The 17331-nt window shown below is 29.0% G+C and overlaps 1 pseudogene across 1 annotated transcript; it reads left to right on the top strand.

Moving 5' to 3' along the window:
• Positions 1 to 9005: 9005 nt before the first annotated feature.
• Positions 9006 to 13511, top strand: LOC114278410 (scarecrow-like protein 33 pseudogene; annotated as a pseudogene). Its single transcript, XR_014350669.1, has 3 exons — positions 9006 to 9119; positions 9593 to 11920; positions 13330 to 13511. The product of XR_014350669.1 is annotated as a scarecrow-like protein 33 pseudogene (transcript).
• Positions 13512 to 17331: the final 3820 nt, after the last annotated feature.

The following is a 17331-nucleotide window of genomic DNA, read 5'->3' as shown; positions in this document are numbered from 1 at the left end:
TTATCTTTGTGAAATGTGGATGTAGCTTATGTGCTTATCTGTGAATGTGGGATATAGTTTATATACATATCTGTTGAAATGATGATGGAGCTAATATGCTTGTCTGTTGAAAAAGGGAAAATGAAAAGTAACTTGGACTCATAAGTCGTATGACATAAAAATGTGATTTATGTGGATGTATCAGTGTTGGCCATCTATCAATTGCTAATCTTTTAGTCATTGTTTATGGTTGGTTTAGTGTATTTCTACTGGGCTGTGGCTCACCCTATATGGGAATATCATTTTCAGGTGCAGGTAGCATGCCACCTCCAAGGACATAGCTTGGGAGGCTAGAGGCGGACACGCTTTTGTCGTTTTATTTTTGATGTATTACATGTAATTTCAAGCTAAGGGCTTAAAGTGTAGTGGAGTTGATACTCTTTTGTTATAACCAAGTGTTAACTTGGAAAGCTGTAAGCCCGTAGGGCATTTGCTTTTGTTGTTAACATGTAATACTTTTGTAAGAAACTACTCTGATAAATAGAAGAACGTTTATTTTTATTGTCAATGTATGTCTATGTTGATGGGTTAATATTATTATTTTGAGGGCGTTACATAGTCTCATATCATGTCTCTAATTAAAGCTTATTTATTACACATGTGCTAACCTATGTATTTATAAATGAATTGAGGGAGCATGACTTGATGGGGAGCTTTTCCTACTCCAAAATCAAATCCAAACATCATTGTGTGCCGTCATCAAAAAGGGGGAGATTGTTAGTCTTATTTATTTTGATGATTTATTTAATTATGTTTTTAATTTATTTGGAAGAGAAAAATAAAATCAAAATTTATTTTGTTGATTTATTTGAAAGAGAAAAATATAATCAATATTTATTTTGATGATTTATGTTTTAATTTATTTGAAAGAGAAAAATAGAATCAAAATTTATTTTGTCCCATTATTTCTTTATCCTAAATGTTGTTAGAATATATTTAGGCCTCGTTTGAGAACAGGCTAATTTAGTAACTTTTTGGCTATTTGGCTAAAAAGGTAGGTAAAAAAAACTTATATGTTTGGGATGCCTTTTTGGCTAATTACGAAAAGATGTGCAAAAAGTAGAGAGAAAAGAGAATCTTTGACTTTTTGATATGAGCTGTTGGCTTTTTGGCTAAAAAGGTAACTTTTTGGCTTTTTGGCTAAAAAGGTAAGTCCCCAAACGGGGCCTTAATATTTGATTAAATCAGAGGTTCAAACAGTCCAAAATAAAGGTTTAAACAGCCCAGCACAGCAGTAGGCCAAAAGGTTCATGTAGAAGATATTCAAATTAGTAATGATGGAGTGGAAGATATTCAAATGAATACAACGGTTATAAACGGCTATAAATTTAAATGAATACAATGGTTATAAACGGCTATAAATTCAAATGAATACAACGACTATAAACGGTTATAAGTTTCATTATATATACCAAAACCTCTAATGTAAACAAGTTATAAAAAAACCAAAAAATATTCTTTGATCTATAATCACTCACATCTATTCTTTGAAAATTTCTCTGAGAAGTGTTATTCAATTTTTGTCTACATCCTCTTTCAGAAATTATATACTGAGACGTATAGCTTTAAGCCCATCTTTTCTGTGTGAGAATTACAGAAAAATCAGAGTCTCATTTTTATATTTATCTTTGAGAGATAATTTTTGTAGTTTTCTGTGAAAGCAAAAACACCTTCTTTTCAATCCTGTAAGAGTGTAGTACACTCAGTGTTCTTGACTTAGAAAGTTTATGTAAAATCTGTGGAGGATTGCTCCATCTGTGAAAAAGTTGCTAGCACCCTGTGAAGCTAGAGTATAGTGAAAAATCTCAAGTGAAGATTGAGGAGTGGACGTAGGCCGAGTTGAAACCGAACCACTATAAATGTGTTTCCCTCTCTCTCTCCCTTATCTCTTTATTTTATTTTAAATTGCCATAACTATGTTTCACATTTTCACTATACTAAATTCATTAACTGACATAGTTGTTAGAACATTTGTTTTCATTATTTTTATTTCATTAATTATATTTATCTATTGTGCTGGTCATAATTTTTATTAGAATATTATTATTTTTATTTATAAAAATTTAATTCACTCTCTTTTTAAGTTGTCTTTTGGGTAACATATTAGATTGTGAAACCTCTGATGATTCGATTATGGAACTTTCAGCCTCTGATGTATGTGTGCACCTCTTGTTGCCTCGCATAGGATTGATGGTGGGTCAAAAGATTCTGCAGAAGCTGGTAGTGATGGGTTATTTTAGTCTGTTACACTTGAATATAATGAGCATCATTGTCTATACAAAAGAAATAAGGGTAAAATGCGAATTGACTATAAAATTCTTTTTGATTCTGCAATTGTGTTTGCTTCATTAATGGCTATTTAACAGAAGGAGAAAAGTGATACATAATAGTGACGCAGCGGAGAGGCCATAGTCATTTTAGGAATCTTAGGGGAGGTCATTATAATTTCATTAAAGAGTGATGACCATGTCATTTATTATTGTTTAGTGTTAATTTAATAAAATATTAAATGATGAAGTTTGTGTTATAAACACTCCAATTATCTTTTGTTTTTTTTTTTTTTTGCATAAACAATCCAATTATCTAGACCCTTAATTTATGCATCTTACAATACTTTATTATTATTATTAATACTTTGCTTTTGGTAGCATTAAAATTCCATGTCATTCATGGAATAAAATGGAAGTCTATCTTATTTCAGATTATAAAAAAATTTAATTTTGTTTTTTATTCATGTTGGATTAATTTGCTTGACTTGTTCTTGAGATTTTCTTATTATATTTTTTGTTCTTTGTTCACCATTAGTAGGGTGGTTTATTTTTATTTTTAACAACATTGTTTACATAGGTTTAAACATAATTGAAATGTCATTTTACTTATTTAAGGTTAGGATAGTTCTTAACATACTAGTCATCTACTATCTTAATTATAAAGGTTTTGAACTTAATTTTATAAAAGATATAACATTAATGTTGCTCACAATTGAAAATTTACTTATAATGATATAATAAGTGAGTTTGTCTTTACATTATTGTTGAGTTTGTGAATGTGCTAATTATGCCGTTGTGATGTGACTAAATTTTTTTTTTTTTTTTTATAGATAGAAAATTAGAAGAAGGGCTTTAAGAGTCTCAATTTGTATTGATTATTTGTTTTTCTTGGATCACTTATCTCAATATGGATTTTCATTAAAAAAAATCTATAGTGTAAATTCATCTCCTATCCCAAGTAATAGATTATACGAAAATGATATTTGTTGAAATTTGTTACTTATTAGTTTAAGATTTTGACAAATTCCAATTACAAAATAAATAAAAATAAAAAACTTGGCACTGCAGGGTTTTGTCTTTTACTCACGTTGTGGGAATCAAAAACATTGAGTCACGACCTATTAAAATAGTATAATATAGACAATTCTGGTTGATAAGAAAATTTTAAAATTTTGTCAGTATTACTATCAAGATTTTTTATTCTCAAATTTCTCATGTCTTAATATACTTTTTATCATTAAATTATGTAAAAAATTAATAGATGAATTTTAGGGCTTATTTGGCAAGTGGTGACATTAATCAAAAAGTCAATAACTTATATTAAAAAGTTAAAGATCATCTTTTTTCTCTATTTTTTACACATCTTTTCTTAAAAAATTAAAAAATCATCCCAAACATACTATTTTTTTTAGAGCATCCATACGAACCTCTTCAAATTTTTAGTTAAATTAAAGCTATTTTACTATTTTAGCTACCAACTTACTTTTTTAGTGGCTACAATTGAAGAGTTCCAGAGGCTCTCCAAATAAATATGCATGTATATATCTTGGATTTTTATATATATTTATGTCTTGAATTTGGGATTTTATATGTTTTATATATGTATATATGTATGTAGCAATTTTATATGTTCTTTCAATTTTGTTTGATGAATTACGGAACAATTTATTTTGTATTTTGTATTTTTTACCTCCTCATTCTACAGGTTTTGTATGTTTGTATGGGCAAATTTATTTATTATTGCAAATTTATATTAGTAAAATATCAGCAATTAGTATTTTTTGTTTTAAAAATTAATTAAGTTAGTTTGGATGTTTAGCTAAAATAAAAAGTGTGGTTGGAGAACATAATAGCTAAAATAATTAGGTAAAATAAAAAATGTACTTTTTTTATACTTTAGCTAGTGAAAAGTAGAGAATGAGTGTTATTCACCAAAAAAAGTAGAGAGTGTGGTTGGAGTTGCTCAGCATCAAACTCTCTATTCTAACTTATTCTTATTAAAATATTATTTTCTTATTGTGTTTGTTAGTTTTTCTTTTTTTTTTTTTATTAAATTGGTAAGTTACTAGTCAAACAATTCTTAAAAAAAATAAAATAAATAAATTATCGTTGACCGATTGACCAGTTAGACATCTAGCCGGACTTTCGGGCAAACATTCGATAACACTAATTTAGCGATTAACAGTACGTCGCTTGTTGTAGTGAGATACGGTAGCAAACATAAATTTTGACGAGTTGCAAAAGAGTTTGATGGAGTTGATTTTTTTAAGTTTATTAGTTAAAAAATGATTTTGAAGAGCTTGATGAGCATCTCCAAGGGAATAGCTAAAAAAGGCTTGTTAGACATTTTAGTCAATATAATTCTAATTTTGGGCTCTAATGGGTTGGTTATTGAGCTAACTACTTTACCATCCTACCTTTTTGCTGGTTACAATTATAGAGCCCCATAAGCTCTCCAAACAAATATGTATGTACAGGTCTTGAATTTTTGTATATTTATGTCTTGGATTTAAGATTTTATATATTTTATATATGTATACATGTATGTAGCAAATTTATATGTTCTTTCAATTCTGTTTGATGAATTACAGAATAACTTATTTTGTATTTTGTATTTTTTTCTTCACATTCTACAGGTTTTGTATGCTTGTATGGGTAAATTTATTATTATTGCAAATTTGCATTAGTAAAATATTAGCAATTAGTATTTTTTGTTTTAAAAATTAATTAAGTTAGTTTGAATGGTTAGCTAAAATAAAGAGTGTGGTTGGAGAATAGAACAACTAAAGTAATTAGGTAAAATAAATCGCGTACTTTTTTTATACTTTAGCTAATGAAAGTAGAGAGTATAGTTGAAATTGCTCTTACATTATAGTTGAGCCAAAAAATTATTAAAAAAATCTCTTTTCAAACGAGACTTTAGGACATGATCAATTAAAATAGGAGAACAAAAAGCCCATCGGACCGTGTAGTTATTATTGAAAAATCACAAAATTACAAAAATGTGAAGGGATACTTCATCATTAATTGTTTAATCCTAGTCTTAATTATGGTAGTCAACGTTATGCATGTTCTACCGATAGTTTGGCACTTATAAAATTATGTTGCAAGTCATCAAAACTTACTAAAAAGAACAAATCAAGTATATAGGGGCAATTTGGAAACATGTTAAAAAAGTTAGGCTCCGTTTGGCACAACTTTTAAATTATAGTTCTATCCATTGATTTGAGTGTTTTGTTTGTTTTAAGCTTTCAAATGGTAATTCTACACCCATTTCTCAAAACTCAATTTAAAACATAATCTTTACTTTTCAAAACTCATAACCAAACACATAATTAAAAACTCTTTTTGAAACTCAATTCAAATCAATATTTTAATTTTTTAAATATTTTAAGTATTTAAATATTTTTAAAATATTTTAATTTTGTTAAGATTTTAAATATTTAAATATGTTACGATTTTTTTAATTTTTTATTTTTTTGAATATTTTTAAATATTAGGATTTTAATTTTTTAAATTTGAAATATTTTATAAAAATAAATTCAAACTCTATTTTATAAAAATATTTTTAAATATTTTAATTTTTTTGTTATGTATTTGGTTATGATCTGAGTGTAGAATTATGAAAGCAATATGGAGTTTCGAGTTATGTGTTTGGTTATGAGTTTTAAAAATAATTTCTTAATTGAGTTTTGTTTTATGTGTTTGGTTACGATTTGAATGTAGAGTTGTTTTTAAATTTAAAATATTAACTTTTAAATTATTTAAATTTTTTGAATATTTAAATTATTTAAATTTTTATGATTTAAATTTTTTGAATATTTATTTTAATTTTTTACTTATTAAATTTTTTGAATATTTATTTTAATTTTTTACTTATTAAATTTTTTAGATTCTTTAAATATTTATGATTTAAATTTTTTGAATATTTATTTTGAAAAAAAAATTATTTCCTTTGTAATATTTTCAATTAAAAAATTGATTAATATTATTTTATGTTAATAATAAAAAAATTTAATTGAATTTTAAAAAGAATTTGGTTATGAGTGTTGATCATAATTTTCAATAGTATGAAAGTAGTGTGTTTTGTTATGAGTTATAACAATTTGAATTAAGTTTTGAAAAGATTTGAATTAAGTTTTGAAAACTCTTTTCAAAACTCACAACCAAACAAATTTTCTTACTTCACATGTCAAATCAAACTTTCAAAACTCAATTTCACACTCAAATCAAAACTCAATTCAACACTCTATTCAAAAACCATAACCAAACAAATTTTCTACACTCAAATCATAATTCCACAATTCACAAACTCAAAATACAACTCATACTCTCAAATCATATTTACAAAACTCTACCAAACGCAATCTTAATTTTTTTTATTTTTTAACTTTTTTATACCAAAAAAATAAATAAATCTAAAAAAGCTACAAAGAAAGCCAAAAAAATGCACCACATAATCAAAACAAACTTATTAAATCATAATGCTTCATAAAATGTACTATTTTCTGTCATTTTTTTTTGGGTATAAGATAACTTATATATATATCTAGAAATATTAACATTACATGATGAATTTATCGTTATTTTAATACCATTTACTTCACTCTATCGTCAAATAGATTAACTTAAATAAAATAATAATAGAGATTAGGACCCATTTAACTTTGATACTGTCGATTGTCCATTTAAATATATGTCAAAGTTATTTGAGATATATATGCCTCCGTTTGGGAAGTGGGTTAGTTTTTTGGCTTTTTAGCTTTTTTGGCTATTTGAGCCTGAGCTCAAAAGCTTGATTTGGGAAGGACTTTTTGGTTTTTTGACTTTTTTTGTGAGAGAAGAGTGTAATGATTATGGGTTGGATGTGATGTTTTGTCTGTTGTAACTCAAATAACCTATTCTGTCTTTTGTGGTTCAAAGAGTCAAAAGAGCCCAAATGAGCTCTTCCCAAACGACACCTCGCGTTAAATTTCTCCTCAACTTTTAAATAATAATATTTTAAAAATTTGTTAATACACCAAGCAAATTTGTACAAATTCACAAACAAAAAAAAAATTAAAATTAAAAAATGATATAAATAGTTTTAAAAAAGGATAAATTACAAATATACTCTTAAGGTTTGATTAAAATATAAATAGCCTTCTGTGGTTCTGAAAATTACATTCCATCACCGAGGTTTTTAATTTTATAACAAATCGCTCATTTTATTAATAAATTATCAAGTCAATTAACAATTAAAATATAAATCGCCTTCCCGCTGACCAGTCCGACCGAGTTCGGATGCTAAAAAAAATGAAATTCAAGCTCGTTGGTGGCAAGGACAAAGAGTACGTTCGTCATGGGATATATTTACCAAATATATAGCAAAACTGGCCCGCGTGTAAGGACGAAGATTCCCTATTCAAAATAATTCAAACGCATTTATTTTCCCGCCTTTGCTTTATGTCTATCATTCTGGGGAAAATATTTTCTTTACAGCCACGCAAACCACCAGAAGAACGACACGTGTATAGCACTATTTGGCAAAGGAATCAAAAGTACTCACACCACTCACACCTGGGCCCAGGTGTGACTTCCTTTTTACTACATCCATACACGTGTCTATAAGTACAGCAATGGACGGCTCAGATCAGCGGGAGGGGGGCGCTGGTAATATTAATACAGCGCCCCCCGTCACACCACTTACACCATTCACACCAGGTGTTTTAACTAATAGGGAGGCCTTGTACGGCTGGTGTGAGTTTACCAAGCAAATTTGTACAAATTCACACAAAGAAAAAAATTAAATTAAAAAATGATATAAATAGTTTTAAAAAAGAATAAATTACAAATACACTCCTAAGGTTTGATTAAAATATACATCGCCTTCTGTGGTTCTGAAAATTTCATTCCATCCCCAAGGTTTTTAATTTTATAACAAATCGCTCATTTTATTAATAAATTATCAAGTCAATTAACAATTTTTAATGATGTTATAATTATGTTTCAATTAATAATTTAGATAATTTTATTATTGTATAGTAGAGCAATTATGATTTTTTTTTAAGTTAATTTTGTTAAATAAAAATTTTTAACAAAGGAATATTTGTAATTTTTCAAATTATAAGAAGTAATTTGTACTTTAAACAAACTTCCAGAGATGTATTTATAATTTACCCATTAAAAAATTACACCAAACAAGATAATATAGCGAAAATTCTATACATTCTTAGAAAGTTAAATACTTAAATTTCTTCGTCTATTATGTGTGAGTTATATTTTGTGTATTTTTATTTGGATTTCTCTCAACTATAATTTTTTTTTATATAAATTATATATTGTATTTGATTATTATAATTATTTTCTATCAAACTTTAAATTTTTTTATAGTAACACCAGAAATAAACAATTTATTTACTTATTTATTACAAGTTATCATACCTCCTTTCTATTTTTTTATACATTTTAAAAAAATAAAAAATAAAAACCTACTAAATGACTCATACTTGAACCATCGGCCTGTTTTGACAAGATAATTAAAAGTTAATTTTTTTACTTTTTTGAATTACATCATTTCTTTATTTTATTTTATTTTTGTTTTTATACATTTTTAAAAAAAAAATAAAAAAGACCCAAGAAAATTAAAAAATTAATTTTGACGTACATCTCAAAATAAGTCCGATCTTTGCTTTTTAATAATAACATAATGCATCTATTTATTAAAAAAATATAAAAATATGATAAAAAGGGCCTAAAGAGAAGAACAGTAATATGATCAATAGGGATACACAGTGCTCTGTATCTCCTCTCTCTCTTCTTGGATTGGAGGTACGCAACAATGTCTCACGTTTCACTCTCATCTTCTTTCTCATCTGTTGTTGCTTGCACTTTTAATTCATGGATTTTTGAAATTCTCTCTTCTTTCTGTGATTCTGAGTTGATATCATATGACCAAATGAATTACTAACAAGCTGGTATTGTATGAACTCTTTTAGCTAGTTTTTCTCTGTTTCTGAACTGTTATCCATGGCTAGAAATTTTGTTATTTTTGAATGATATGTCTATAAATCAATTGTTCTTAGGGTCTTCTTTAAGCTATTTCAATATGGTGTCATGGGGGTCTACAAGTTCTATTTTAAAATTTATATTTACTCTTAATTTTTTCTATTTTTTTTGTGATTAAATTATTGTCTGTAATTAGATTTTAAATCTAGGATTAGATAAAGTATAAGTTTTTGTTAATCTCTGGAAATTAATCAATTTGGGTTAGAGTTCTTAAGGGTAACTTTTGATTTTGCTAGGGTTTTTGAGTAGCTGATGATCATGGATCCTCGGTTCACTGAATTCTCCAATTCTACCGAAGATTTCAAATTTGATGATGATTCCTTCTATCAGTCTGAAAATCCTGCTAACATGTTCACATTTAAAGGTGACCCTGGAGATCTCAATTCCATTGACCATTCTTTCTTTCCCCACAATTCTCCTAAACCTGGTTTTATTGCGCCGACAGTGAGTAGAAGCTTAGAAGTGGACTCTCAAGATGATATTCTTAAGTACATAAACTTCATTCTCATGGAGGAGAACATGGAGCAGAAACCCAGTCTGTTCCATGATCCTCTGGCCCTACAAGAAACTGAGAAATCCTTGTATGATGTTATTGGTGAGAAGTACCCTGCTTCCCCCAATGAACCCCCTCTTTACTTCAATCCAAATGTCAAAAGCCATGATTTTTTATTTAGTAGTTCCAGTGAGCAGAGTAGTGGTAGCAATTCCATTGATCCTCTATGGATTGCTTATCCAGGAGAGCAAAAGCCATCTTTACAAAGTAATCCTTTCAAATACCCGTTTGAGACAACTCTGAAACCTACTTCGCAGTTGTTGTTTGGCTCTATGAAGAGTTTTGGTGATGATGTTAATGGTCCAATGAACTCTTCTATGAGTAGCTATCTGTTTTCAAACAAATTTAGCGATAGCGACTCTGTTTTGCAGTTCAAGAGAGGGTAGGTGGAAGCTAGCAAGTTCCTCCCTAGAAATAATCAATTGATTATTGATTTGGAGAGCTATGTACTGCATCCAGAGTCGGATGAAAGGGCTTCAGACGTTGTAGTCAATATGGAGGATGGCAGGGAAAACCCACCTAATGGCTCAAGGGGTAGGAAGAATCATCTCTGGGAGAATAGTAATTTAGAAGAGGAGAGGAGAAGCAAGCAGTCGGCAGTTTATGTAGACGAGTCTGAGTTGTCAGAGATGTTTGATAAGGTTTTCCTATATACTAATAGGAAAGGTGAGCCTGCATGCTATAATAGTGATGAAGAAGCGCAGCAGACTGAAGCAACCAAGAACTCCAAGCAGAATGGTCAATCACATGGACCTAGTGGCCCAAAGAATCGCGCTAAGAAACAAGGCATTAAAAATGAAGTGGTGGATTTGACGGCTTTCTTGATTAATTGTGCGCAATCTGTTGCAGCTGGTGATTGCAGGACTGCCAATGAACAACTTAAGCAAATTAGGCAGCACGCTTCTCCTTTTGGTGATGGGTCTCAGAGGGTAGCCCATATCTTTGCCAATGGTCTTGAGGCATGCTTGGCTGGCACTGGAAGCCAGATTTATGCAGCCCTAGCTTCCAAGAGGATTGCAGCCACTGAACAGTTGAAAGCTTACCAGCTTTATCTTTCAGCTTGGCATTCATGAGGATGTCGATATACTTCGCAGGCACAATGATTTTGAATTTAGCTATGAAATCAACCAAAAAAAGCTTCATATTATTGATTTTGGTATCTTATTTGGTTTCCAGTGGCCCATCCTGATCCAACATCTCTCAACCCTACCTGGTGCTGCTCCTGAACTTCAAATTACTGGGATAGAGCTTCCACAACCTGGTCTCCAGCCTGCAGAACTTGTTGAGGAGACAGGACATTGGTTGGCTAAGTATTGTGAACGCTTTAATGTTCAATGTCAATACTATGTCATCGCACAGAAATGGGAAACTATCAAAAGGTGCTTGCTGTGAGCTGTCTGTTCCGGTTTAGGATCCTACCTGGTGAGACTGTTGACGTGGATAGTCCAAGGGATCTGTTCTGAAATTAATTAGGAAGATGAATCTGGACATTTTTGTCCATGCTGTCATTAATGCATCCCACGATGCACCCTTCTTTGTCTCTCGGTTTCGTGAGGCTGTCTTGAACTACTCTTCACCGTTTGATATGTTAGACATTAATATGTCCCGTGAAGCTCAAGATAGGGTGAATTTAGAGAGAGAGTTCTATGGGCGTGAAGTTATGAAGATAATTGCATGTGAGGGTCTGGAAAGGGTTGAGAGGCCTGAGACATATAAGCAGTGGCAGGCTCACAACATGAGGGCTGGTTTCAAGATGCTACCATTGAAGCAGGAGATTTTAAAAAATTCAGGGGTAAGGTGAAGGAAGGAGGGTACCACGAAGATTTTGTGATTGAAGAAGATGGTCAATGGATGCTGCAGGGATGGAGGGGTCGGATTTTCTGTGCTAGCTCCTGTTGGGTACCTGCATTGAGGTCTTTAAGGCATACTTGTTATGACTCTGAATTGAAGGCTAAAGCTTTCTTGACAACGTAGCTGGCAATGATTCTCGAGAACACAGACAAAGGCAAAGGTACTGCTTTCTTCAACTTTTATTTACTAATCTCTCTCATACACGCACACAAATCCAAACTAACACACATGTGCAAATTTTTTTATGCATGTAGGTATGTATTTAAATTTAGTGGCACATCGGATATTGGATGAGGTATATTTATACGTGAATTTCATTTATTTCACATTTAGTTGCACAATTTAAAAATGGGATACTATTTCTGGAGGAGACACTACATATCTCCTCAATATGCGATAACTCAATCCATGGGATATCTCAATCCCGTTGTTTGGGAATAGAGCATGATAGAATAAAAACATTGGAATTGATTATATGCATTATCCTCCACAAAATATAGCATTTTGTGGGATACATAATTTTCACTTTTTCCTCAAGATAGTCGTATCCCCCAAATCCCAGGCAATGTGCCCTATCCATTTATATTTTGGTATCATTTACTCGTAGTTTTGTCTTATAATTTAACTAATGCGGTTGAAATCTTGTTAAGTAATGCTTCTAATAAAAATAAAAAACAATAAATTTATGGGATTGTTATTGACAATAAAATGGAATATGAGGGATCAAATAATGTGAATGATAAATATAGTTAGTTTGTGTAGAAATTTACAAGTGTAGATCTATACCTGCAGAAAAAGAGTAAAACAGACCAAACATCATTATACAATGTAATATACATACACTTCATTTACTTTTAAGAATTTAAAAATATTGAGAATTTTGCCTACTTTTTTTAGTGTCCGTATTTTTCTAACTTTGATATTTGGCAATATTTGTCAAAAAGTGACACTGTTCATTGTTAAAATATAGCAAGTAGTCATTCATTTATTAGATCGTTAGAGATGCTCTAAGAGATAAAAGGTACAGTAAGATCAGACAAATATTATTTTTATTTGGAAAAGAAATAATTATGCATAATCAACTTTCTCATGATTACTTTTAGGATGGACTGAAAATTAGAAAAGTTATTTCATAGGGAAACAAAAGTGACTTTTAGAGGTAACAATGCCATGTATGATGTAGGTGGTGGTTCCTCTCTTTCCTTTATTTTTATACTTTTATTTGGTTAAATTAAAGTTTATGACAATTACAGAGACTTCTCCTCAGGTTTTTGAAATGAAATTGACCTCCCGTGTCTGTGTTGTCGGCAATTTTTTGATCAATTTTTCAGTCCAATAGGTTTTCGATCAATTTATGTAGTTTGAGTTCTTTTTTCATATTTTTTTTTTCCTTTTTTTGTTTTTAATAGTTTATGTTGATTGAGTGGTAGACAGAACAATTTTCTTCTTTGAATCTTTGAATTTTCTACTCTTTGTTTGGTTCCTGAGAAACCCAAGTAAGTCTCGTTTGAAATTATCTGCCCATCAAAATCACTTTGCCTTGACCTGTTTTATGCCATATTTTTGCAGGTTTGTCAACAGCAGTGGAAGGAGGCAGTGATTTCCTATTGGATTGTGAAACATCTGATGATTCCATTATGGAAATTTCAGTCTCTGATGTCTGAGTGTGCAGCTCTTGTTGCATAGCAAAGGATTGATGGTGGTTCAAATGATTCTGCAGAAGAGCTGCTAGTGAAGAAGGTTGAAGAAGGTTAATGCAGCCTGGTGTTGTAACTTGTGCTATAGGGGTGCGGAGTATACAGTAGTGAGTGAAAGATGGAGCTTTGATTTGAAAATGTAATAAGGTTATTTTAGTCTGGTACATTTGAATATAAACGTCTTGACCATGCCGATTTATTATTGTTTAGTGTTTATTTGATAAATATTAAAAGATGAAGTTTGTGTTAGAAGGTTGAATAAGCAACAAGTTATCTAGATTCTTGGTTGCTTGACAATCATGCATTGAAATTAGCATAGAAGACTCTGTATACTTTCATAGTATAAAATATAATTTTGTTTTACTCATGTTAGGCTTTTAATGAGTTTGACTTGTACTTGAGATTTTCTTATTATATTTTTGTTCATGTTCATCATTAGTAGGGTTTTTAATTTTTAACAACATTATTTCTTTACATATAGGCTCAAGCATAATTGAAATGATATATATATATATATATATATATATTACGAGTTGGGATTTAGATTTGTTTAGTCTACTATGTTAAGGTAATTATAAGGGTTTCGAACTTAATTTTAAAATACAATAAAAATGTTAGAAAGAAACTTGTAATTTTAATTTGACCTATAATTATGTAGTAAGAGAATTGTCTTATATGATTGGATTTATGACAAATAAAAAATAACACATAACTTGCATGTTATTGCATATAAATTTAAGAGACTTTCTTGGAGGTCTCAATTCTTTTCAAAGATCTAATTACGTATTGACTATTTTGTATTATTTTTGGATCACTTGGCAACCTTTGATTTTAGTCAAAAAGTCATTATAAATTATCAAATCACTTTCTCTACTTTTCTGTACATCTTTTCATAAAAAGTTAAAAAACTACTAAAATAGTAGATTCGCAAACAATACCTTATTTGATCCTTAAATTAGTGGGATTTTTTTTTGTTATAAATTTGTTATTGTGCAAAATTCATCTCATATCCCAAGTGGATATTTTGATAAAATAGTTAAAAGTAGACTTTAATTTTCCTTTTAAATTTTTTTAACTTTTTTATGTCATAGGTAATATAATTGAAAATAAACTAAAAGTTAACTTTTAACTTTTTATTAATGTTTCTAAATGACCGCACAATATCAGTTAAAATTTTGTTTTGGGGGATGCACCAATAAATCCCAAATTAATAACTTATGCACTGTTTAGTCCTAAAAGTTTTCTTATAGACTGAAAGGTCCCATTACAATGTTAATAACATCAGATACAATGTTAATAACATCAGAGTCATGTTACAAACATTGGATTTCAAACATCTAATGTTCATCAAATTTCAATAATGTTTGAAAATATAGGATGATAAACATCTAATGTTCATCAGATTTCAATAAATTTTGAAATTATAGAATGAAACATCAGATCATTTACATCATTCACATCATGTTGATGTAAAAATGGGACTAAATGGAGCATAAGAAAACTTTTAAGACTAAATGGTTCAACGTTTCAAAAACTAGGACTTATGGATAAATTTTCCATTATAGTTTTGCGTTTTTAACTAATCGTGGTGAAAATGTTTCTTGGAGCAACCATATCTTTTTTTTGTCTTTTACTCCATGTCTACCTTGTTCTAGTGTGAATTTAAAAATCGGGTAGTGACCTATTAAAATAGAGACAACTATTATTAGTATTTTTTTTTATTTTTTATTTTTACTTGTTAAGGATTATCTTTTGTTTTTATATTTTTGTCTTCCTATCAATATCTCAAAATATTATCTTAAAAATTATTAATTTTTTTTTAGGTCTTCAATCCTTGAATTATATAATAGAGATTTGAGAGTAAAAGATGACGAGCGACTTTTAAGGGGTTAGTGATCTAGTGGTGCAATTATGTATCATTGAAAAGTCATAAAACTACCAGATGCAGATGCTCCATTATTAAAACAAGCAACATTATATGAAACTATGTGCTATTTTAGAAAGTTGGTAAAGGTCAGTTTTTAGTTTTTTTACTAATTTTAGGTTATATCATTTTTCACATAATTTACTTATAAAAAGATAAAATAAATTTAAAAAGTTAAAAAATTAGCTTTTTACTAACTTTCCAAAACACCCCATATCGTTTGTGAATAAATTATTTAAATAATTTTTTATGTTTTCAAAAAATATATATAAAAAAATAAAGAAAGTGATGTGACAATATAGATTAACTTCATGATTTTTTTGAAGATTGCCAAACGGGGTTATGCATGTTCTACACATAGTTTGAGACTTATAAAATTATGTTGTTGGTCTATTTTGAAAAATAGATTAAAAGTTGATTTTTTGACATATTTTAAAAAAATACATAAAAAAATAGGGAGATGATGTGATAAAAAATTAAAAAAAAAAAAAAAAAACTAAAAAGCCAATAAATCGACTTTTAATCTTATTCCCAAAATAAGCCTTAGTCCGCAGTCATTAGAACTTAATAATAACAAATCAAGTATCCAAATTTTCTCATGAGCAAAAACATTAATAAAAATCACAAGCACTTAATGCTTCATAGTGCCGTTTTGGCAACTTAAACAAAAAGTTGCGTTTTTCCCACTTAAACAAAACGCCAAACCAGGCAAAAATCAGGAAGATCCCAGTTGGGAAGATCCAAAAAAACTGCTTAAAAATTTATCAAATTACTCTCTGGAACATTGTAATTAATTAATTTAAAAATATGTTTTTAATTAAAAAGTAAGGATATTTTGGTCATTTTAGAGTGATGTGACACTTTTAAAGAATATTAAATCAAAAATAAAAAAATTTAATTTTTTACCAACTTTCCAAATTACTTCCAAAAAAAGTCAAAAAACTTGATAAAAAACTAAAAATTAATTTTTTACCAATTACATTCGTTTTTGGGTGAGCTAACATATGCACACATGTAAATAATGACATTATACGATGTGCTTTTACTGTTGTTTAATCTTATTTAAGCAAGGTTTGTCACTTTCTTTTTTTTTTTTGTTATCTTTTTTTTGATTAATTTAATTTTTTTATAAATATTTTTAGGATCTATTAAATGAAACGGACTCGAAAAGTTAAAAAATTTTGAAAAAAGTTTAGTAAAAGTGTAAAAAAGATTAAAAATTAATATATTTTTTTATCATTAGTGAACTTTTGTTTTAAAATTTTGTTTAAAAGAGGATCTGATAAATAAATTTTTCTGACATGTGGTAAAAGAAATTTATTAAAGAACAAAAAAAAAATTTATATATATATATATAATATAATTTGTGAAACAAAACTTCCATCATAGTCTCCATCGACAAAATAAAATAAGGGTAATAATAGATCCATCTACAAAATAAAATAAGGGTAATGATAGAGATTAGGACACATTACTTTATCTGTTTGACTACGACTGTGCATTCGTTTGACCCGATTCAGCAAATGCCACCACAATCGTGATTGGACCATTTAGATGAATGTCAAAGTTATATGATATATATTGTATATAATTGTGTAAAATTTAATTGTAAATTAAAGAGGCTTGCTCTCCAAGAATTTTATTTATTTATAATTATTTTTTTATTAATGTGTTGAATTCAACAAAGTAAAAAATGGTGGGCTGCACCATATCGGTTTTTCACCGGCTACACAGGTCATCGCAGTGGTAGATCCCATGGGCCATGGTGGCGGATTATAATTTGTATAATTGTCAAAAAGTAATGCTAAAACTTTCAAAATTTTATCAAATTTTTTAAATATGTTATATGAGTGTTGAATTCATATTGGAGTCACTGTGTGACTCTCATATCTATACAAAATATTTAGTAAAAAATTTAATAAAATTTTTAAGATTTTTAAGATTTTTTGT

This window comes from Camellia sinensis, chromosome 14 (genome assembly GCF_055761805.1).
Source record: "Camellia sinensis isolate YWXY chromosome 14, ASM5576180v1, whole genome shotgun sequence".
Taxonomy (NCBI): Eukaryota; Viridiplantae; Streptophyta; class Magnoliopsida; order Ericales; family Theaceae; genus Camellia; species Camellia sinensis.
Note: the sequence above shows the minus strand (reverse complement) of the source record. Positions and strands in the feature narration are given on the sequence as shown.